Source organism: Protopterus annectens, chromosome 4.part0, assembly GCF_019279795.1.
Source record: "Protopterus annectens isolate FY-2018-M chromosome 4.part0, PAN1.0, whole genome shotgun sequence".
Taxonomy (NCBI): Eukaryota; Metazoa; Chordata; order Ceratodontiformes; family Protopteridae; genus Protopterus; species Protopterus annectens.
In genome coordinates, this window is record NC_056733.1 from 1240415046 (window position 1) to 1240440695 (window position 25650).

Genomic DNA, 25650 nt, shown 5'->3' on the forward strand with positions numbered 1-25650 from the left:
GGGTGTGTCTTACATAGAGGTACTGCTAAGGAAATGGGACAGATTTAGAGCTATGCATGTGTGGTTTTGGTGAGATGTGCCTGGGTGTGTCTTACATAGAGGTACTGCTAAGGAAATGGGACAGATTTAGAGCTATGCATGTGTGGTTTTGGTGAGATGTGCCTGAGTGTGTCTTACGTAGAAGTACTGCTAAGGAAATGGGACAGATTTAGAGCTATGCATGTGTGGTTTTGGTGAGATGTGCCTGGGTGTGTCTTACGTAGAGGTACTGCTAAGGAAATGGGACAGATTTAGAGCTATGCATGTGTGGTTTTGGTGAGATGTGCCTGGGTGTGTCTTACGTTAGAGGTACTGCTAAGGAAATGGGACAGATTTAGAGCTATGCATGTGTGGTTTTGGTGAGATGTGCCTGGGTGTGTCTTACATAGAGGTACTGCTAAGGAAATGGGACAGATTTAGAGCTATGCATGTGTGGTTTTGGTGAGATGTGCCTGGGTGTGTCTTACGTAGAGGTACTGCTAAGGAAATGGGACAGATTTAGAGCTATGCATGTGTGGTTTTGGTGAGATGTGCCTGGGTGTGTCTTACATAGAGGTACTGCTAAGGAAATGGGACAGATTTAGAGCTATGCATGTGTGGTTTTGGTGAGATGTGCCTGGGTGTGTCTTACGTAGAGGTACTGCTAAGGAAATGGGACAGATTTAGAGCTATGCATGTGTGGTTTTGGTGAGATGTGCCTGGGTGTGTCTTACGTAGAGGTACTGCTAAGGAAATGGGACAGATTTAGAGCTATGCATGTGTGGTTTTGGTGAGATGTGCCTGGGTCTGTCTTACATAGAAGTACTGCTAAGGAAATGGGACAGATTTAGAGCTATGCATGTGTGGTTTTGGTGAGATGTGCCTGGGTGTGTCTTACATAGAGGTACTGCTAAGGAAATGGGACAGATTTAGAGCTATGCATGTGTGGTTTTGGTGAGATGTGCCTGAGTGTGTCTTACGTAGAGGTACTGCTAAGGAAATGGGACAGATTTAGAGCTATGCATGTGTGGTTTTGGTGAGATGTGCCTGGGTGTGTCTTACGTAGAGGTACTGCTAAGGAAATGGGACAGATTTAGAGCTATGCATGTGTGGTTTTGGTGAGATGTGCCTGGGTCTGTCTTACGTAGAGGTACTGCTAAGGAAATGGGACAGATTTAGAGCTATGCATGTGTGGTTTTGGTGAGATGTGCCTGGGTGTGTCTTACGTAGAGGTACTGCTAAGGAAATGGGACAGATTTAGAGCTATGCATGTGTGGTTTTGGTGAGATGTGCCTGGGTCTGTCTTACGTAGAGGTACTGCTAAGGAAATGGGACAGATTTAGAGCTATGCATGTGTGGTTTTGGTGAGATGTGCCTGGGTCTGTCTTACATAGAGGTACTGCTAAGGAAATGGGACAGATTTAGAGCTATGCATGTGTGGTTTTGGTGAGATGTGCCTGGGTGTGTCTTACGTAGAGGTACTGCTAAGGAAATGGGACAGATTTAGAGCTATGCATGTGTGGTTTTGGTGAGATGTGCCTGGGTGTGTCTTACGTAGAGGTACTGCTAAGGAAATGGGACAGATTTAGAGCTATGCATGTGTGGTTTTGGTGAGATGTGCCTGGGTCTGTCTTACGTAGAGGTACTGCTAAGGAAATGGGACAGATTTAGAGCTATGCATGTGTGGTTTTGGTGAGATGTGCCTGGGTGTGTCTTACGTAGAGGTACTGCTAAGGAAATGGGACAGATTTAGAGCTATGCATGTGTGGTTTTGGTGAGATGTGCCTGGGTGTGTCTTACATAGAGGTACTGCTAAGGAAATGGGACAGATTTAGAGCTATGCATGTGTGGTTTTGGTGAGATGTGCCTGGGTGTGTCTTACATAGAGGTACTGCTAAGGAAATGGGACAGATTTAGAGCTATGCATGTGTGGTTTTGGTGAGATGTGCCTGGGTGTGTCTTACATAGAGGTACTGCTAAGGAAATGGGACAGATTTAGAGCTATGCATGTGTGGTTTTGGTGAGATGTGCCTGGGTGTGTCTTACGTAGAGGTACTGCTAAGGAAATGGGACAGATTTAGAGCTATGCATGTGTGGTTTTGGTGAGATGTGCCTGGGTGTGTCTTACATAGAGGTACTGCTAAGGAAATGGGACAGATTTAGAGCTATGCATGTGTGGTTTTGGTGAGATGTGCCTGGGTGTGTCTTACGTAGAGGTACTGCTAAGGAAATGGGACAGATTTAGAGCTATGCATGTGTGGTTTTGGTGAGATGTGCCTGGGTGTGTCTTACGTAGAGGTACTGCTAAGGAAATGGGACAGATTTAGAGCTATGCATGTGTGGTTTTGGTGAGATGTGCCTGAGTGTGTCTTACGTAGAGGTACTGCTAGAGAAAGTGTTTTTCAGAAGGTAATGTGTAGGGCTGGAATTATAGGCAACATTATGATTAGTGATGGTACACGAGTAAGGTGAAATGGGGGGGTATAACAATGTTTTTAATGCACTAAAATTATTAAAAGTACACACTAGGAATTTGACCTTCAGTGTTTTGAGTTCATAGGGGCATTTTCTTTTGATAGCAATGTTACTGACTAAAAAATAGTCTCTATATTCCCATCCTTTTAGCAAGAAAAGAGCATTTTGAAAAAAAATGAGTGAGCAGGATATGTAGAAGTATTTTAGAAACTGCAAGGTCAGTTCGACAGTAGCAGATGACGTTTATAAGTTAAAATGCCCATTAAAGAGAAAAAAAGTGAAACACGGCTATGGACATTAGTTATAGATATTTATCTCTTTGCTTACTAGGTAAGTGAACTGGTCTATTGACCCTTTTCAGTCCCACTCCAAGCTCAAAGAGCAGAAAATGCATCATGGTCTTTAAATGCATCATGGTCTTTCAATGCATCACGGTTTTTCAATCAGCAATATATAAACTGAGCGCATAGCAAAATTCAGAACATAGACTGAATGCAGATAGAACAACATTAAAAGATAAAGTCAGAGTTCATTTAAAAAAAAAAGATATATACAAATTGCAAGCTAAGATGTGCATAAAATACAATGGAATCATACATATAACACATAAACCCCTAAATACATGTGACATATTTGTGTATAAAATGTTACATTAAGAGGCTGATAAAAAGTTATTAAATGTATTCTAGTATTCATGATATGGGTTGATAAGTTACCTTACCATTGTCACAGCAGCAGTTTCAGGTAGACTCAGTAAAGAGATGCAGGTGGTTGCAGGCAGCACATCCCAGTATAGTGCAAGCTTTCTCACAAACAGCAGTTTTAAATGAAGGGTGTACTAGAGAGAAACTGTTGTCCTGTTTACTTCTGAATGCATAAGGGTTAACTTCTAAAGGTAGTTTCACACTTAAAGGGTGGAAGTGACCATGTTTTAGTATCTTGCAATATAGAGTACTTAACAGAAAATTGGCCCTATGAGGCAAAAGAAAGCCATTTGAAATGTTTTAGAAAACTGCAAACAGAAAGAAATTGGCAGATTTTATTCTTAGCAGTCTATATTCTGTGAGTACTGTGGGCTGAATGCATAATGAGAAAAGGAAGGCTATATTCAAGTCTGGGTATAAAAATATTTTTAGCAGTGGCTCAGTGAGTGGCTGGCCAGAGGAGGTGACTGATCTTGTAAGATAGCTTTAATTGAGCAAGGCTTTCTTTATTATTTACAAGATCTGTGTGTGTGGTTAAGAAAAGGGTAGTATGGTCTGGTATTAGGTCTAGGTAATTCTGTTCAGTGGAATTAGGTATTCTGTTCCTATTAAGATGTGTTAAGAGAATAGGAGAAATAGTGGGTAATTTGTTGTCTGAGGCAAAGACCATGACATTAGTTTTCTTGCAGTTAATTGTTTGTTTGTAGTGTACCAGGTACATATCTGAGTGTCCTGTAATTTGGTTTGCAGGTCCGAGTGGCTAGTACTGGATTGTAGGAGCAGCATATCACTTCCACCCTTTAAGTGTCAAACTACTTAGCAGAGACCATTGCTGTACACCTATACTAAGTGTACCAGCAGTAGAAGTGAGACATCACTATGGACTTGGAAGGTTCTGTCTTTTAGATAGCTGTGAAACCAGCAGATAGTGTTATCTCTAAAGTTGAGTCATTTGAGTTTGTTGAGAAGAAAGGCATTGCTGACCATTTATCAACAAACAGACCTGCAGTAATAAGTCACTCATTCAGGTTGCAATAAATGGTATCAGTGGCCATTATCAGGGCAGGAAAGGTACTGAAGGGATTAAGTAATGCTGTGTATCACATGACAGGCCATAGCTGTTAATGTGCTTAAGTAGCTGCTTGTATAAAAGTTTTTTAAATACTTTGGTAATAGAGCACAGGGTAGAAATAGGTCTACAATCATTTGCCCATCGGGAGAAGTGACTTTAGGTAAAGAAATTATAAATGCATGCTTGAATGCTGGTCAGACAGTGCCTGAGGTGAGATAAAGGATAAATATATGAGTTAAGTGGTTTATCGATTTCCTCAGATGCAAGACTTTGTAAGGTATGATAAATATTGCTGGATTTAGATCGTGAATTGTTGAGTTTGAGAAGTTGGGACTTGGGCTGTTTTACTAAACTTTCAGAGAAGTGAAAGGTTGCTGTATAAGGGAATAGAAGGTATAGATCAGGGGATGAAGGCACTTGCCTTCATTGGTGGGGGAGAAATAATAACCAGTTGGAAAGGCTTTAGTTATGTCTGTTATGGTGGAATGCAAAAAAGTGTGCAGAATCTTTAGTAAAAGTGGAATGATTTGATGCTTGGGTTCATTCTTGGTAGCTGAAGGATTATTTAATGTCCCTGTTAAGTGTTTTATTTATTTCAAAAACTCATTGGGTCTAGATTAGTTTGCTTCCTGTTTGTGTCAAAAGTACAGGGCTTTTGCAGTACCTGTTGTAGTTTCTTTCTTTAAATACAGAGAAGTTTGGTGTAGCTGTGTATTGTTTGGGGTTCCTTTTCTAGTACTTCCAGGCTTAAGCACTAGCTTTAATTTTGTTTTTATTATCCACTGAAAGCAATGGGCAACAGTGTGATCTAAGCCTTCTTTTTGTAAGGGGGTACAGTGAATCCTGAATTAATTGTGGTCAGTTTTCTGTTGAAAAATCATAAAGCAAAGGTGGGTTCTGAAATGGCATACAGGGTGCTGAGATTTGGTAGCTTATTATTATGGAAAGATCTTCAATTATTCAACAAGTTTTTTCATATGTTCTGAATGGCCAAACGGATTCAATGGGCGAGTGCTCGCTCAGAGCACTGGGGAGTATTTCAGTGTTGAGGCACATATTTTGTAAGTTGGTTATTGTTAGGCCAAGTGTGGTGCTAGAGCCAGTTCTTGTATTGGTTAAACTAGGAGCTTGTATTATTTTGGCCAGGATAAATTGCAACATTTTGCTCAGATATATATATATATATATATATATATATATATATATATATATATATATATATATAGTAGTTGTCCTGCATAAAAGTAGAGGGACAGCAATCACCTTCAGCCAGGTTTCTGATACACCAACAATATAGGGATTTTCTGTTACCAGCCATGCTTCAAGACTGACCCATTTATTGTTAAGACTGTATGCATTAAGGCAAGCAATTCAAGGTCATTATTTCTTTCATGCAAGGTTATTGCATGCAGTAACTGATGGCTAAACTGAGGTGGTTCTGAGTTTGAGTGAGTATCCCTTGAATGTATACATTTGAGTAGGAGACAGTGGCATTTTAGAAGATCCTTAATTTCTTGGGTGGGGATTGAAGACCTCTGTAGGAGAATGGATTGCAAAAGAAAGTGTTTTCTAGTAGCATAAGTGATTTATTGCTGATGTCAATCAGTAGATTTTGCATTCTTATTTGCCAGTAGTAGGCCTGAGTAGGATTGGAGGGTTCCTGACAAGGATGAGAAAGAGGCAAAGTATCTGTAATTAATAGACTGAAGGCCAATGTGACAGACAAAATAGTAAGGCAGTATGCTAATGAAAGTGTTGAGAGAGTAACAACTGGTATTATGAGACTGCATGACAGCTAGGGTTATAACTTGTAAAGACAATGACAGAGCATGTAATGGGAAATGACAAATGTAATAGATACTATACAGAGTGTCTGGCAGGTGAGAGAAATGGTAAAATGAAGAGAAATAGCTGGTAGGAGTCTATGACAATAAGTAATCTAACAATGTCTTATCTGTCCTAAAAAGAAGAGGTGGAAAGGTAGGTAAAAGAAATACCCCTGCCTAAATTTTGCCAGTTTTGTAAATCAAGTACATTCCATTCAATTTCTAGATACGTGAAGACGAATAAAGGGAAAGCATATTAATAATACTGAATACAGCAACAGCATGTTAGATACACTGTTAAAGAGATGGCACCTTTAGTGAATAATTACAGCATGACTTAATACATGCATATTATATTATGCACTGCTATGCCTTATTTGTAAGTTGATCAATATTAAATGATTTCCTTACCACTTTGGACATATGATGGTTGAAAGCCAAGTGACTGTCCACATATGTCCCCAGACCTCAGACTACTGAGTCTACTCTCAGGGGCATGTTACCAATGAGATAGTTTCCTGGGGTGGCTGACTTTCCAAAGGGTATTATTAAGCATTTCTGGGCACTGAGATTTAGACCATGCCTTTGGCACCAGCCATTTGTCTTTATTAGTCATTCCTGCAGGATGTGTGTGTCTTGGAGGGAATTAAACACTGCTCCTAGTTTGCAGTCATCTGCACACTTGGTCAACCAGAGACCTTTGATATTGGCTTTGACTTTACAGAAGTAAATTCCAAAAAGGAGAGGACTCAGCGCAGAGCCCTGTAGGACTCTATTAGTGACCAGTCTTCTTGTGGAGGTGGTCTCCTCTATCCTAACTTCCTGAGTCCTGTCTGAGAGCCAGCTGGCTATCCAGTGTGTAACACAGGGTTAATGTCTAGTTCTGAAAGTATGTTTACAATCCTTGAGAGTGATATTGTATCAAATGCCTTAGCCTGGTCCAGGTAGGCAGTTTGCACTATTTTGCCCTCATCCATTGCCTCTGTGGCCTTTTTTTTGAAGGTCTCTTATGCCATTGTTAATCATATCCATGAGAATGCATTCTATGGCTTTGCATGTGTGACTAATCAGACTTATGGATCTGTATTTCTCAGGCTCAGTTGATGGACTGCCCTTATGCAAATGAAAGACCCTTGAAATCCCCTATTCATGGGCACAAAGGCTGCCTGGAAACTATGGTTAAATAGTGACTTCAGAGATCCAGACAGGTCGTGCATCAGACTATTTTGTAAGCATCCTAGGACACTATCAGGGCCCATTCATGTGGTGATCTTAGCCTTGAAGAATCCATTTACAACCTGCTCCCTTGTAATAGCTGGGGCGCTGATGTTTGGTGGTATTACCTGGGTAAAAGATGGGGGGGGTAGAATTTGAGCTGACTTTGTCAGCCAGCAAATTTGCTATATCTTTCAGCTCTATACAAGTAGCTCAGTTAACAATCAAGTCTGTGCATTGATGAGTACCATCTTTCTATTTTAGCCAAGAGCCACTCTAAGAAATAGAGTCTCTGGCACAGGCAATATCCTGCATCACTGGTTTGGAGACTGGTAGCATGTGTCTTCCATTCTTCCTGAAATTGTTTAACCTAATGATATAGTTTTATTCTCCTGGGCATTACACTTCTGAATTTTGGCTATGACTTTTTCCCTTGGTTATACAATCTATTTATTTTGGATTCCACATGCGTTGTTTGGTTTTAGAGTTTGCTTTGGGCTTCTTTTTGGTATGTCTCTATGCATTTATTATATTATAATTTATTATAATATAATAATTATAATATAATATTATACTAAACTATACTATACTATATTATACTATAATATAATAAAACAATATAAAATAATATTTATGTTTGGATTCCACGTGGGTGGTTTGGTTTTAGAGCTTGTTTTGGGCTTCTTTTTGGTATATCTCTATGCATTTATTATACTATAATTTATTATAATATAATAATTATAATATAATATTATACTAAACTATACTATACTATATTATACTATAATATAATAAAATAATATAATATAATATTTATTTATAATTTATTCTAATAAAATCTATTATAATAACTTCCTGAATGATAGAAAACACAACCCTAAAACATTCTAGACAGCCATTAAAGAAATCTTGTATCCGGGCCAAAAATTCAACTCTAGCCCTATCCCACTAACTCATCACTCAAAACCACAGTACAATTCAATTTGTATTTCATAAATACTATTGCATCTTATACCAAGGATTCTCCAACATCTAATCCTAACCTAAGGGGTTGGGAGGGTGGCCTAATGGTTAAGGTGTTTGCCTTACAAACACAAGGTGCAGGGTTTGAGTCTCACAAGGGATAATTGGCTAAGCTTAAAATGGCTTGCAAGGGCAGTTAGCTTAGTACTAATCTATGAACCTATGAACCTATGAACCCTGCCCAACAACCACATATCACTACATTGGCTTTCACCTTCAAGCTTACGTCCACAACTTACATAAAACTAGTCTTAAACTCAAACCATGCTCTATTTCAAATGATGACCTTCCAAGTGAATACCTGAAAATGCAGCCAAATAACATTGCCTACCCTGTCTTAATCCTAATAAATAGCTCAGTCCAGGAATCAAACATTCTATCTGTCTGGAAAAGTCACACATTATCTCTCTGCACAAAGGAAGACAATGAACAGACATTACTAACTTTAGACCAATAGCAATCTTATTCCCCCTCTCCAAAATACTTGAAAAATGTATTCTAAAACAATTGCTAAACTATCTCCTGCAGAAAGAACTATCCCCCACACTACATGGCTTCTATCTTTGTGTGTATTGTACCTAGTCAGCTACTGTAGGTAGATATCACTTGCATATAAGTTACTGAGCACGTGCAAGAATGAATGGAGATGCACATGTGAGTGTGTTTGAAGTAATGATTCAGTTATCTTAAGTATATGTTCCAGTTACAGCTCCTGATGTGTTTATGTACAAAAGACAACATGAACCCATCACAGTGCTTCAATGTCTCATTTGAATACAACTGACATGTGACATGGTGTCAGAATGGGATCCAATGAAGCAACTCACAAACCATGAGGCACACAGTTAGAAGTGGATGAATATACATGATTCAACTCACAAACAGGTCAACAGCACAGGCTTTAGTTATGTCTGTTATGGTGGAATGCAAAAAAGTGTGCAGAATCTTTAGTAAAAGTGGAATGATTTGATGCTTGGGTTCATTCTTGGTAGCTGAAGGATTATTTAATGTCCCTGTTAAGTGTTTTATTTATTTCAAAAACTCATTGGGTCTAGATTAGTTTGCTTCCTGTTTGTGTCAAAAGTACAGGGCTTTTGCAGTACCTGTTGTAGTTTCTTTCTTTAAATACAGAGAAGTTTGGTGTAGCTGTGTATTGTTTGGGGTTCCTTTTCTAGTACTTCCAGGCTTAAGCACTAGCTTTAATTTTTGTTTTTATTATCCACTGAAAGCAATGGGCAACAGTGTGATCTAAGCCTTCTTTTTGTAAGGGGGTACAGTGAATCCTGAATTAATTGTGGTCAGTTTTCTGTTGAAAAATCATAAAGCAAAGGTGGGTTCTGAAATGGCATACAGGGTGCTGAGATTTGGTAGCTTATTATTATGGAAAGATCTTCAATTATTCAACAAGTTTTTTCATATGTTCTGAATGGCCAAACGGATTCAATGGGCGAGTGCTCGCTCAGAGCACTGGGGAGTATTTCAGTGTTGAGGCACATATTTTGTAAGTTGGTTATTGTTAGGCCAAGTGTGGTGCTAGAGCCAGTTCTTGTATTGGTTAAACTAGGAGCTTGTATTATTTTGGCCAGGATAAATTGCAACATTTTGCTCAGATATATATATATATATATATATATATATATATATATATATATATATATATATATATATAGTAGTTGTCCTGCATAAAAGTAGAGGGACAGCAATCACCTTCAGCCAGGTTTCTGATACACCAACAATATAGGGATTTTCTGTTACCAGCCATGCTTCAAGACTGACCCATTTATTGTTAAGACTGTATGCATTAAGGCAAGCAATTCAAGGTCATTATTTCTTTCATGCAAGGTTATTGCATGCAGTAACTGATGGCTAAACTGAGGTGGTTCTGAGTTTGAGTGAGTATCCCTTGAATGTATACATTTGAGTAGGAGACAGTGGCATTTTAGAAGATCCTTAATTTCTTGGGTGGGGATTGAAGACCTCTGTAGGAGAATGGATTGCAAAAGAAAGTGTTTTCTAGTAGCATAAGTGATTTATTGCTGATGTCAATCAGTAGATTTTGCATTCTTATTTGCCAGTAGTAGGCCTGAGTAGGATTGGAGGGTTCCTGACAAGGATGAGAAAGAGGCAAAGTATCTGTAATTAATAGACTGAAGGCCAATGTGACAGACAAAATAGTAAGGCAGTATGCTAATGAAAGTGTTGAGAGAGTAACAACTGGTATTATGAGACTGCATGACAGCTAGGGTTATAACTTGTAAAGACAATGACAGAGCATGTAATGGGAAATGACAAATGTAATAGATACTATAGAGAGTGTCTGGCAGGTGAGAGAAATGGTAAAATGAAGAGAAATAGCTGGTAGGAGTCTATGACAATAAGTAATCTAACAATGTCTTATCTGTCCTAAAAGAAGAGGTGGAAAGGTAGGTAAAAGAAATACCCCTGCCTAAATTTTGCCAGTTTTGTAAATCAAGTACATTCCATTCAATTTCTAGATCGTGAAGGCGAATAAAGGAAAGCATATTAATAATACTGAATACAGCAACAGCATGTTAGATACACTGTTAAAGAGATGGCACCTTTAGTGAATAATTACAGCATGACTTAATACATGCATATTATATTATGCACTGCTATGCCTTATTTGTAAGTTGATCAATATTAAATGATTTCCTTACCACTTTGGACATATGATGGTTGAAAGCCAAGTGACTGTCCACATATGTCCCCAGACCTCAGACTACTGAGTCTACTCTCAGGGGCATGTTACCAATGAGATAGTTTCCTGGGGTGGCTGACTTTCCAAAGGGTATTATTAAGCATTTCTGGGCACTGAGATTTAGACCATGCCTTTGGCACCAGCCATTTGTCTTTATTAGTCATTCCTGCAGGATGTGTGTGTCTTGGAGGGAATTAAACACTGCTCCTAGTTTGCAGTCATCTGCACACTTGGTCAACCAGAGACCTTTGATATTGGCTTTGACTTTACAGAAGTAAATTCCAAAAGGAGAGGACTCAGCGCAGAGCCCTGTAGGACTCTATTAGTGACCAGTCTTCTTGTGGAGGTGGTCTCCTCTATCCTAACTTCCTGAGTCCTGTCTGAGAGCCAGCTGGCTATCCAGTGTGTAACACAGGGTTAATGTCTAGTTCTGAAAGTATGTTTACAATCCTTGAGAGTGATATTGTATCAAATGCCTTAGCCTGGTCCAGGTAGGCAGTTTGCACTATTTTGCCCTCATCCATTGCCTCTGTGGCCTTTTTTTTTGAAGGTCTCTTATGCCATTGTTAATCATATCCATGAGAATGCATTCTATGGCTTTGCATGTGTGACTAATCAGACTTATGGATCTGTATTTCTCAGGCTCAGTTGATGGACTGCCCTTATGCAAATGAAAGACCCTTGAAATCCCCTATTCATGGGCACAAAGGCTGCCTGGAAACTATGGTTAAATAGTGACTTCAGAGATCCAGACAGGTCGTGCATCAGACTATTTTGTAAGCATCCTAGGACACTATCAGGGCCCATTCATGTGGTGATCTTAGCCTTGAAGAATCCATTTACAACCTGCTCCCTTGTAATAGCTGGGGCGCTGATGTTTGGTGGTATTACCTGGGTAAAAGATGGGGGGGGTAGAATTTGAGCTGACTTTGTCAGCCAGCAAATTTGCTATATCTTTCAGCTCTATACAAGTAGCTCAGTTAACAATCAAGTCTGTGCATTGATGAGTACCATCTTTCTATTTTAGCCAAGAGCCACTCTAAGAAATAGAGTCTCTGGCACAGGCAATATCCTGCATCACTGGTTTGGAGACTGGTAGCATGTGTCTTCCATTCTTCCTGAAATTGTTTAACCTAATGATATAGTTTTTATTCTCCTGGGCATTACACTTCTGAATTTTGGCTATGACTTTTTTCCCCTTGGTTATACAATCTATTTATTTTTGGATTCCACATGGGTTGTTTGGTTTTAGAGTTTGCTTTGGGCTTCTTTTTGGTATGTCTCTATGCATTTATTATATTATAATTTATTATAATATAATAATTATAATATAATATTATACTAAACTATACTATACTATATTATACTATAATATAATAAAACAATATAAAATAATATTTATGTTTGGATTCCACGTGGGTGGTTTGGTTTTAGAGCTTGTTTTGGGCTTCTTTTTGGTATATCTCTATGCATTTATTATACTATAATTTATTATAATATAATAATTATAATATAATATTATACTAAACTATACTATACTATATTATACTATAATATAATAAAATAATATAATATAATATTTATTTATAATTTATTCTAATAAAATCTATTATAATAACTTCCTGAATGATAGAAAACACAACCCTAAAACATTCTAGACAGCCATTAAAGAAATCTTGTATCCGGGCCAAAATTCAACTCTAGCCCCTATCCCACTAACTCATCACTCAAAACCACAGTACAATTCAATTTGTATTTCATAAATACTATTGCATCTTATACCAAGGATTCTCCAACATCTAATCCTAACCTAAGGGGTTGGGAGGGTGGCCTAATGGTTAAGGTGTTTGCCTTACAAACACAAGGTGCAGGGTTTGAGTCTCACAAGGGATAATTGGCTAAGCTTAAAATGGCTTGCAAGGGCAGTTAGCTTAGTACTAATCTATGAACCTATGAACCTATGAACCCTGCCCAACAACCACATATCACTACATTGGCTTTCACCTTCAAGCTTACGTCCACAACTTACATAAAACTAGTCTTAAACTCAAACCATGCTCTATTTCAAATGATGACCTTCCAAGTGAATACCTGAAAATGCAGCCAAATAACATTGCCTACCCTGTCTTAATCCTAATAAATAGCTCAGTCCAGGAATCAAACATTCTATCTGTCTGGAAAAGTCACACATTATCTCTCTGCACAAAGGAAGACAATGAACAGACATTACTAACTTTAGACCAATAGCAATCTTATTCCCCCTCTCCAAAATACTTGAAAAATGTATTCTAAAACAATTGCTAAACTATCTCCTGCAGAAAGAACTATCCCCCACACTACATGGCTTCTATCTTTGTGTGTATTGTACCTAGTCAGCTACTGTAGGTAGATATCACTTGCATATAAGTTACTGAGCACGTGCAAGAATGAATGGAGATGCACATGTGAGTGTGTTTGAAGTAATGATTCAGTTATCTTAAGTATATGTTCCAGTTACAGCTCCTGATGTGTTTATGTACAAAAGACAACATGAACCCATCACAGTGCTTCAATGTCTCATTTGAATACAACTGACATGTGACATGGTGTCAGAATGGGATCCAATGAAGCAACTCACAAACCATGAGGCACACAGTTAGAAGTGGATGAATATACATGATTCAACTCACAAACAGGTCAACAGCACAGGCTTTAGTTATGTCTGTTATGGTGGAATGCAAAAAAGTGTGCAGAATCTTTAGTAAAAGTGGAATGATTTGATGCTTGGGTTCATTCTTGGTAGCTGAAGGATTATTTAATGTCCCTGTTAAGTGTTTTATTTATTTCAAAAACTCATTGGGTCTAGATTAGTTTGCTTCCTGTTTGTGTCAAAAGTACAGGGCTTTTGCAGTACCTGTTGTAGTTTCTTTCTTTAAATACAGAGAAGTTTGGTGTAGCTGTGTATTGTTTGGGGTTCCTTTTCTAGTACTTCCAGGCTTAAGCACTAGCTTTAATTTTGTTTTATTATCCACTGAAAGCAATGGGCAACAGTGTGATCTAAGCCTTCTTTTTGTAAGGGGGTACAGTGAATCCTGAATTAATTGTGGTCAGTTTTCTGTTGAAAAATCATAAAGCAAAGGTGGGTTCTGAAATGGCATACAGGGTGCTGAGATTTGGTAGCTTATTATTATGGAAAGATCTTCAATTATTCAACAAGTTTTTTCATATGTTCTGAATGGCCAAACGGATTCAATGGGCAGTGCTCGCTCAGAGCACTGGGGAGTATTTCAGTGTTGAGGCACATATTTTGTAAGTTGGTTATTGTTAGGCCAAGTGTGGTGCTAGAGCCAGTTCTTGTATTGGTTAAACTAGGAGCTTGTATTATTTTGGCCAGGATAAATTGCAACATTTTGCTCAGATATATATATATATATATATATATATATATATATATATATATATATATATATATATATATATATATATAGTAGTTGTCCTGCATAAAAGTAGAGGGACAGCAATCACCTTCAGCCAGGTTTCTGATACACCAACAATATAGGGATTTTCTGTTACCAGCCATGCTTCAAGACTGACCCATTTATTGTTAAGACTGTATGCATTAAGGCAAGCAATTCAAGGTCATTATTTCTTTCATGCAAGGTTATTGCATGCAGTAACTGATGGCTAAACTGAGGTGGTTCTGAGTTTGAGTGAGTATCCCTTGAATGTATACATTTGAGTAGGAGACAGTGGCATTTTAGAAGATCCTTAATTTCTTGGGTGGGGATTGAAGACCTCTGTAGGAGAATGGATTGCAAAGAAAGTGTTTTCTAGTAGCATAAGTGATTTATTGCTGATGTCAATCAGTAGATTTTGCATTCTTATTTGCCAGTAGTAGGCCTGAGTAGGATTGGAGGGTTCCTGACAAGGATGAGAAAGAGGCAAAGTATCTGTAATTAATAGACTGAAGGCCAATGTGACAGACAAAATAGTAAGGCAGTATGCTAATGAAAGTGTTGAGAGAGTAACAACTGGTATTATGAGACTGCATGACAGCTAGGGTTATAACTTGTAAAGACAATGACAGAGCATGTAATGGGAAATGACAAATGTAATAGATACTATAGAGAGTGTCTGGCAGGTGAGAGAAATGGTAAAATGAAGAGAAATAGCTGGTAGGAGTCTATGACAATAAGTAATCTAACAATGTCTTATCTGTCCTAAAAGAAGAGTGAAAGGTAGGTAAAAGAAATACCCCTGCCTAAATTTTGCCAGTTTTGTAAATCAAGTACATTCCATTCAATTTCTAGATACGTGAAGACGAATAAAGGGAAAGCATATTAATAATACTGAATACAGCAACAGCATGTTAGATACACTGTTAAAGAGATGGCACCTTTAGTGAATAATTACAGCATGACTTAATACATGCATATTATATTATGCACTGCTATGCCTTATTTGTAAGTTGATCAATATTAAATGATTTCCTTACCACTTTGGACATATGATGGTTGAAAGCCAAGTGACTGTCCACATATGTCCCCAGACCTCAGACTACTGAGTCTACTCTCAGGGGCATGTTACCAATGAGATAGTTTCCTGGGGTGGCTGACTTTCCAAAGGGTATTATTAAGCATTTCTGGGCACTGAGATTTAGACCATGCCTTTGGCACCAGCCATTTGTCTTTATTAGTCATTCCTGCAGGATGTGTGTGTCTTGGAGGGAATTAAACACTGCTCCTAGTTTGCAGTCATCTGCACACTTGGTCAACCAGAGACCTTTGATATTGGCTTTGACTTTACAGAAGTAAATTCCAAAAAGGAGAGGACTCAGCGCAGAGCCCTGTAGGACTCTATTAGTGACCAGTCTTCTTGTGGAGGTGGTCTCCTCTATCCTAACTTCCTGAGTCCTGTCTGAGAGCCAGCTGGCTATCCAGTGTGTAACACAGGGTTAATGTCTAGTTCTGAAAGTATGTTTACAATCCTTGAGAGTGATATTGTATCAAATGCCTTAGCCTGGTCCAGGTAGGCAGTTTGCACTATTTTGCCCTCATCCATTGCCTCTGTGGCCTTTTTTGAAGGTCTCTTATGCCATTGTTAATCATATCCATGAGAATGCATTCTATGGCTTTGCATGTGTGACTAATCAGACTTATGGATCTGTATTTCTCAGGCTCAGTTGATGGACTGCCCTTATGCAAATGAAAGACCCTTGAAATCCCCTATTCATGGGCACAAAGGCTGCCTGGAAACTATGGTTAAATAGTGACTTCAGAGATCCAGACAGGTCGTGCATCAGACTATTTTGTAAGCATCCTAGGACACTATCAGGGCCCATTCATGTGGTGATCTTAGCCTTGAAGAATCCATTTACAACCTGCTCCCTTGTAATAGCTGGGGCGCTGATGTTTGGTGGTATTACCTGGGTAAAAGATGGGGGGGGTAGAATTTGAGCTGACTTTGTCAGCCAGCAAATTTGCTATATCTTTCAGCTCTATACAAGTAGCTCAGTTAACAATCAAGTCTGTGCATTGATGAGTACCATCTTTCTATTTTAGCCAAGAGCCACTCTAAGAAATAGAGTCTCTGGCACAGGCAATATCCTGCATCACTGGTTTGGAGACTGGTAGCATGTGTCTTCCATTCTTCCTGAAATTGTTTAACCTAATGATATAGTTTTTATTCTCCTGGGCATTACACTTCTGAATTTTGGCTATGACTTTTTTCCCCTTGGTTATACAATCTATTTATTTTTGGATTCCACATGGGTTGTTTGGTTTTAGAGTTTGCTTTGGGCTTCTTTTTGGTATGTCTCTATGCATTTATTATATTATAATTTATTATAATATAATAATTATAATATAATATTATACTAAACTATACTATACTATATTATACTATAATATAATAAAACAATATAAAATAATATTTATGTTTGGATTCCACGTGGGTGGTTTGGTTTTAGAGCTTGTTTTGGGCTTCTTTTTGGTATATCTCTATGCATTTATTATACTATAATTTATTATAATATAATAATTATAATATAATATTATACTAAACTATACTATACTATATTATACTATAATATAATAAAATAATATAATATAATATTTATTTATAATTTATTCTAATAAAATCTATTATAATAACTTCCTGAATGATAGAAAACACAACCCTAAAACATTCTAGACAGCCATTAAAGAAATCTTGTATCCGGGCCAAAAATTCAACTCTAGCCCCTATCCCACTAACTCATCACTCAAAACCACAGTACAATTCAATTTGTATTTCATAAATACTATTGCATCTTATACCAAGGATTCTCCAACATCTAATCCTAACCTAAGGGGTTGGGAGGGTGGCCTAATGGTTAAGGTGTTTGCCTTACAAACACAAGGTGCAGGGTTTGAGTCTCACAAGGGATAATTGGCTAAGCTTAAAATGGCTTGCAAGGGCAGTTAGCTTAGTACTAATCTATGAACCTATGAACCTATGAACCCTGCCCAACAACCACATATCACTACATTGGCTTTCACCTTCAAACTTACGTCCACAACTTACATAAAACTAGTCTTAAACTCAAACCATGCTCTATTTCAAATGATGACCTTCCAAGTGAATACCTGAAAATGCAGCCAAATAACATTGCCTACCCTGTCTTAATCCTAATAAATAGCTCAGTCCAGGAATCAAACATTCTATCTGTCTGGAAAAGTCACACATTATCTCTCTGCACAAAGGAAGACAATGAACAGACATTACTAACTTTAGACCAATAGCAATCTTATTCCCCCTCTCCAAAATACTTGAAAAATGTATTCTAAAACAATTGCTAAACTATCTCCTGCAGAAAGAACTATCCCCCACACTACATGGCTTCTATCTTTGTGTGTATTGTACCTAGTCAGCTACTGTAGGTAGATATCACTTGCATATAAGTTACTGAGCACGTGCAAGAATAAATGGAGATGCACATGTGAGTGTGCTTGAAGTAATGATTCAGTTATCTTAAGTATATGTTCCAGTTACAGCTCCTGATGTGTTTATGTACAAAAGACAACATGAACCCATCACAGTGCTTCAATGTCTCATTTGAATACAACTGACATGTGACATGGTGTCAGAATGGGATCCAATGAAGCAACTCACAAACCATGAGGCACACAGTTAGAAGTGGATGAATATACATGATTCAACTCACAAACAGGTCAACAGCACAGGCTTTAGTTATGTCTGTTATGGTGGAATGCAAAAAAGTGTGCAGAATCTTTAGTAAAAGTGGAATGATTTGATGCTTGGGTTCATTCTTGGTAGCTGAAGGATTATTTAATGTCCCTGTTAAGTGTTTTATTTATTTCAAAACTCATTGGGTCTAGATTAGTTTGCTTCCTGTTTGTGTCAAAAGTACAGGGCTTTGCAGTACCTGTTGTAGTTTCTTTCTTTAAATACAGAGAAGTTTGGTGTAGCTGTGTATTGTTTGGGGTTCCTTTTCTAGTACTTCCAGGCTTAAGCACTAGCTTTAATTTTGTTTTTATTATCCACTGAAAGCAATGGGCAACAGTGTGATCTAAGCCTTCTTTTGTAAGGGGGTACAGTGAATCCTGAATTAATTGTGGTCAGTTTTCTGTTGAAAAATCATAAAGCAAAGGTGGGTTCTGAAATGGCATACAGGGTGCTGAGATTTGGTAGCTTATTATTATGGAAAGATCTTCAATTATTCAACAAGTTTTTTCATATGTTCTGAATGGCCAAACGGATTCAATGGGCGAGTGCTCGCTCAGAGCACTGGGGAGTATTTCAGTGTTGAGGCACATATTTTGTAAGTTGGTTATTGTTAGGCCAAGTGTGGTGCTAGAGCCAGTTCTTGTATTGGTTAAACTAGGAGCTTGTATTATTTTGGCCAGGATAAATTGCAACATTTTGCTCAGATATATATATATATATATATATATATATATATATATATATATATATATATATATATATATATATATATATATATAGTAGTTGTCCTGCATAAAAGTAGGGACAGCAATCACCTTCAGCCAGGTTTCTGATACACCAACAATATAGGGATTTTCTGTTACCAGCCATGCTTCAAGACTGACCCATTTATTGTTAAGACTGTATGCATTAAGGCAAGCAATTCAAGGTCATTATTTCTTTCATGCAAGGTTATTGCATGCAGTAACTGATGGCTAAACTGAGGTGGTTCTGAGTTTGAGTGAGTATCCCTTGAATGTATACATTTGAGTAGGAGACAGTGGCATTTTAGAAGATCCTTAATTTCTTGGGTGGGGATTGAAGACCTCTGTAGGAGAATGGATTGCAAAGAAGAAGTGTTTTCTAGTAGCATAAGTGATTTATTGCTCATGTCAATCAGTAGATTTTGCATTCTTATTTGCCAGTAGTAGGCCTGAGTAGGATTCGAGGGTCTGACAAGGATGAGAAAGAGGCAAAGTATCTGTAATTAATAGACTGAAGGCCAATGTGACAGACAAAATAGTAAGGCAGTATGCTAATGAAAGTGTTGAGAGAGTAACAACTGGTATTATGAGACTGCATGACAGCTAGGGTTATAACTTGTAAAGACAATGACAGAGCATGTAATGGGAAATGACAAATGTAATAGATACTATAGAGAGTGTCTGGCAGGTGAGAGAAATGGTAAAATGAAGAGAAATAGCTGGTAGGAGTCTATGACAATAAGTAATCTAACAATGTCTTATCTGTCCTAAAAAGATTGCCAGTTTTGTAAATCAAGTACATTCCATTCAATTTCTAGATACGTGAAGACGAATAAAGGGAAAGCATATTAATAATACTGAATACAGCAACAGCATGTTAGATACACTGTTAAAGAGATGGCACCTTTAGTGAATAATTACAGCATGACTTAATACATGCATATTATATTATGCACTGCTATGCCTTATTTGTAAGTTGATCAATATTAAATGATTTCCTTACCACTTTGGACATATGATGGTTGAAAGCCAAGTGACTGTCCACATATGTCCCCAGACCTCAGACTACTGAGTCTACTCTCAGGGCATGTTACCAATGAGATAGTTTCCTGGGGTGGCTGACTTTCCAAAGGGTATTATTAAGCATTTCTGGGCACTGAGATTTAGACCATGCCTTTGGCACCAGCCATTTGTCTTTATTAGTCATTCCTGCAGGATGTGTGTGTCTTGGAGGAATTAAACACTGCTCCTAGTTTGCAGTCATCTGCACACTTGGTCAACCAGAGACCTTTGATATTGGCTTTGACTTTACAGAAGTAAATTCAAAAGGAGAGGACTCAGCGCAGAGCCCTGTAGGACTCTATTAGTGACCAGTCTTCTTGTGGAGGTGGTCTCCTCTATCCTAACTTCCTGAGTCCTGTCTGAGAGCCAGCTGGCTATCCAGTGTGTAACACAGGGTTAATGTCTAGTTCTGAAAGTATGTTTACAATCCTTGAGAGTGATATTGTATCAAATGCCTTAGCCTGGTCCAGGTAGGCAGTTTGCACTATTTTGCCCTCATCCATTGCCTCTGTGGCCTTTTTTTGAAGGTCTCTTATGCCATTGTTAATCATATCCATGAGAATGCATTCTATGGCTTTGCATGTGTGACTAATCAGACTTATGGATCTGTATTTCTCAGGCTCAGTTGATGGACTGCCCTTATGCAAATGAAAGACCCTTGAAATCCCCTATTCATGGGCACAAAGGCTGCCTGGAAACTATGGTTAAATAGTGACTTCAGAGATCCAGACAGGTCGTGCATCAGACTATTTTGTAAGCATCCTAGGACACTATCAGGGCCCATTCATGTGGTGATCTTAGCCTTGAAGAATCCATTTACAACCTGCTCCCTTGTAATAGCTGGGCAGCTGATGTTTGGTGGTATTACCTGGCTAAAAGATGGGGTAGAATTTGAGCTGACTTTGTCAGCCAGCAAATTTGCTATATCTTTCAGCTCTATACAAGTAGCTCAGTTAACAATCAAGTCTGTGCATTGATGAGTACCATCTTTCTATTTTAGCCAAGAGCCACTCTAAGAAATAGAGTCTCTGGCACAGGCAATATCCTGCATCACTGGTTTGGAGACTGGTAGCATGTGTCTTCCATTCTTCCTGAAATTGTTTAACCTAATGATATAGTTTTATTCTCCTGGGCATTACACTTCTGAATTTTGGCTATGACTTTTTCCCTTGGTTATACAATCTATTTATTTTTGGATTCCACATGGGTTTTGTTTTAGAGTGCTTTTTGCTTTTCTTATGTCTCTATGCATTTATTATATTATTATTATAATTAATATAATATAATATAATATAATATTAAACTAAACTATACTATATTTATATATAATAATATAATACAATATAATATAAAATAATATTTATGTTTGGATTCCACGTGGGTGGTTTGGTTTTAGAGCTTGTTTTGGGCTTCTTTTTGGTATATCTCTATGCATTTATTATACTATAATTTATTATAATATAATAATTATAATATAATATTATACTAAACTATACTATACTATATTATACTATAATATAATAAAATAATATAATATAATATTTATTTATAATTTATTCTAATAAAATCTATTATAATAACTTCCTGAATGATAGAAAACACAACCCTAAAACATTCTAGACAGCCATTAAAGAAATCTTGTATCCGGGCCAAAAATTCAACTCTAGCCCCTATCCCACTAACTCATCACTCAAAACCACAGTACAATTCAATTTGTATTTCATAAATACTATTGCATCTTATACCAAGGATTCTCCAACATCTAATCCTAACCTAAGGGGTTGGGAGGGTGGCCTAATGGTTAAGGTGTTTGCCTTACAAACACAAGGTGCAGGGTTTGAGTCTCACAAGGGATAATTGGCTAAGCTTAAAATGGCTCGCAAGGGCAGTTAGCTTAGTACTAATCTATGAACCTATGAACCTATGAACCCTGCCCAGCAACCACATATCACTACATTGGCTTTCACTTTCAAACTTACGTCCACAACTTACATAAAACTAGTCTTAAACTCAAACCATGCTCTATTTCAAATGATGACCTTCCAAGTGAATACCTGAAAATGCAGCCAAATAACATTGCCTACCCTGTCTTAATCCTAATAAATAGCTCAGTCCAGGAATCAAACATTCTATCTGTCTGGAAAAGTCACACATTATCTCTCTGCACAAAGGAAGACAATGAACAGACATTACTAACTTTAGACCAATAGCAATCTTATTCCCCCTCTCCAAAATACTTGAAAAATGTATTCTAAAACAATTGCTAAACTATCTCCTGCAGAAAGAACTATCCCCCACACTACATGGCTTCTATCTTTGTGTGTATTGTACCTAGTCAGCTACTGTAGGTAGATATCACTTGCATATAAGTTACTGAGCACGTGCAAGAATGAATGGAGATGCACATGTGAGTGTGTTTGAAGTAATGATTCAGTTATCTTAAGTATATGTTCCAGTTACAGCTCCTGATGTGTTTATGTACAAAAGACAACATGAACCCATCACAGTGCTTCAATGTCTCATTTGAATACAACTGACATGTGACATGGTGTCAGAATGGGATCCAATGAAGCAACTCACAAACCATGTGCACACAGTTAGAAGTGGATGACTATACATGATTCAACTCACAAACAGGTCAACAGTTATTCAAAGGTACTTAAACTCGTTTAATTTTTCAGTCATCGTATAAGTGGTGAAGCATTCAAAACATTCAAAATAATTATTGAGATAAATGAAATATCCGAAATAACTACAAAATTGTTTGAAATAAATTTTTAAGTGTTAAAATGTATAGAAAAGGCTAAAATGACTGTGCTTTTTTGCAATGTACTACTTTCCTGATCTATGCTTATATTTAAAGGAATTTAAGGTATTTCGTAGACATAGACTGCTGGTGTTTGATAAAAAATATTGCAGAGAATTGGTGAGTGTCTGAGCAAGAATATGATATTTTCATACAGGTTGCATTTTCCATTAAAGACTCATATACAAAGACATTTAGAAGCCACTGAGAATGAACATTCATTTGCGTATGCACCTGCCATATATGCAGGAGAGGTGGAGAACCACCATATTGCAATACAGGCTGATCCATGGTAAGACTCTGAGTGCCTAAAATGTAAATTTAGAAAAATGTGTAAACCTCAAATGAATATTACAATGGAAAGGCACATGTTTTACATAAGAAATCAAAAGCCTGGTGAAACTACAGCACCATATATCACTGAATTAAGAAACAAAGCAAAAATGTGCAGATTTGGTGATCTGAGAAATGAGTTGATAAAAGACAGGCTTGTGTGTGGTGTTAATAATGATGCAGTGAGAAAGATTTTGCTTTGAGACGGTGATTTAACATTGAGTAAAGCCACTGAGATTTGTCAAATATATGAGCTTACAGAAAAGCATACAAATATGCTTATGAGTGAGAAAACTGTGCATGCAGTGTTTGCCATTTCAAATGTTGATAGTGAACAACCCAAAGCTAAGATTAAAAAGAAATATAAATTTAATGGGGCCACAACACCCAACCTCATTGTTAACTGTTGTAATTGTGGAAGCAGTCATGAACCAAATGAGAGAAGGGCTTAGCTTTTGGTCAGCAGTGTCAATTGTAAAACGTGGAATCATTTCAAAAGGCTTTGCAAATCTAAAGTGGCACATACATTTACTAAAAGGCAGCATGCTAAGAAGCAAATAGATCAGATAGACAGCTGTGAGCAAACTTTCTATGTTGATGGTGTCTCTGTGATTGATGAAACAGTTAATACAGTAGATTATTGGTTGGCAGCAATGAGTGAAATATTTTGTACTGTTCGAATTAATGGGAAACCTGCAGAGCTTAAAGTAGACACTGATTCCAAGTGCAATGTTACATCAGGGCAAATGTTTGCCAGAGTAAGAGCTGGTGAGGAACTTGATTCAGCAATGTGTGCAAAACTAGTTACTTATGGTGTTGAAGAGATGCAAACTGATGGCACAGCAGCTCTCATATGCTATTCCGCTGGGAACAGCTATGACTTGCAGTTTTACATAGTCAAAACACACATGCACTCATTGTTAGGCTTCAAAGACAGTTTGAGAATGGGACTGATTTAATTTAACAAAGAGGTCCACCATATAAATCTGAACAGCCACAATTGTTTTACACAGAATATTTTTAGGGAATATGCAGATATTTTCACAGATGAGCTTGGCAAACTTCATGTCACATATTCCATTATGTTAAACTATGAAGTAAGTTGTCAGAAAAGCAAGAAGGTTCTGGTATTAATGCAGAGTCAAGTAAAAGCAGAGCATGACAAAATTGTGAAATTAGGTGTCTTTACTCCAGTAAAAGAACTGACTGAATGGGTATCCTCCATGGTTGTATCTCATAAGAAAAGCTCAGATGATATTCAACTATGTGTTGATCCCAGAGACATAAACAAAGTGCTTAAATGTCCTCATCATTTGATGTGCACAGTAGAAGTAGCCACTCTCATGCCAAATGCCACTGTTTTTTCAGTCTTAGATGCAAAAGTTTCCTTTTGGAAAATTTTGCTGGATCACAAATCTTCATTGTTAACCACTTTCAGTGCACCATTTGTTAGATTTTTGAGAATGCCATTTGGGATAGATTCTGCCAGTGAAGTATTTCAACATGCGATGGAACAAATTATTTTGGGTTGCCCATGTGCTATTATAGTAGATGACATTACTGTAGGGAGCAACAGTGAAGTCAAACATGATAGAAACCTCAAGAATGTTCTAGGCCATGCTTGTGAAGTAAATCTTAAACTGAATCTTAAAAAATGTAAATTCATACTGAAAGAAGTTACTTATATGTGTCATTTGTTTAACAATTCTGGCTTACAACCAGATCTGTCTAAGCAAGCAGCAATTCTTGAAATGCCAGTTCCAGAAAATGTCACATCTTTACAACGTTTTCTTGGTATGGGCAACTATTTACGAATGTTCTTCCCAGACCTGAGTGAGCTTTCAGTACCTTTACATGAATTGGCACGCAAAAATGTAAACTGGTCCTGGATGGAACAACACCAAAAAGCATTTGACATTCTGAGGCAGAAAATTGCCAGTCCACCCACATTGAGATATTATGTTCATAAACCTGTAACTCTTTTGTGTGATGCTTCAAAGTATGGGCTTGGTGTAGCATGTCTTCAAGAAGGCATAGTTGTAGCCTAGGCATCCAGAACTTTAACCCAAACTAAAATGCAATATGCACAAACTGAAAAAGAGTTTTTGGTAGAAGTGTTCGCATGTTCAAAGTTCAATAATTATATTTATGGCAAACCTGTTCAAGTAGAGAATGATCACCAACCTCTAGTGACAATTCTGAAAAAGCCAATACATACAGCCCCAGCACGCTTGCAAAGGATGATGTTAAAATTGCAAAAGTACAATTTCAATATTGTCTATACAAAAGACAAATTTCTATACATTGCTAATGCTTTGTCAAGAGCACCAAGACAAACTACAAAACAACATGATAATGAGAAAGCAGACATTGAATTCATGGAAGTCAGAAATTTTTCCTCAATACTTATTGATGAACTTAGAAATCATACACCTTCAGATTCAATTC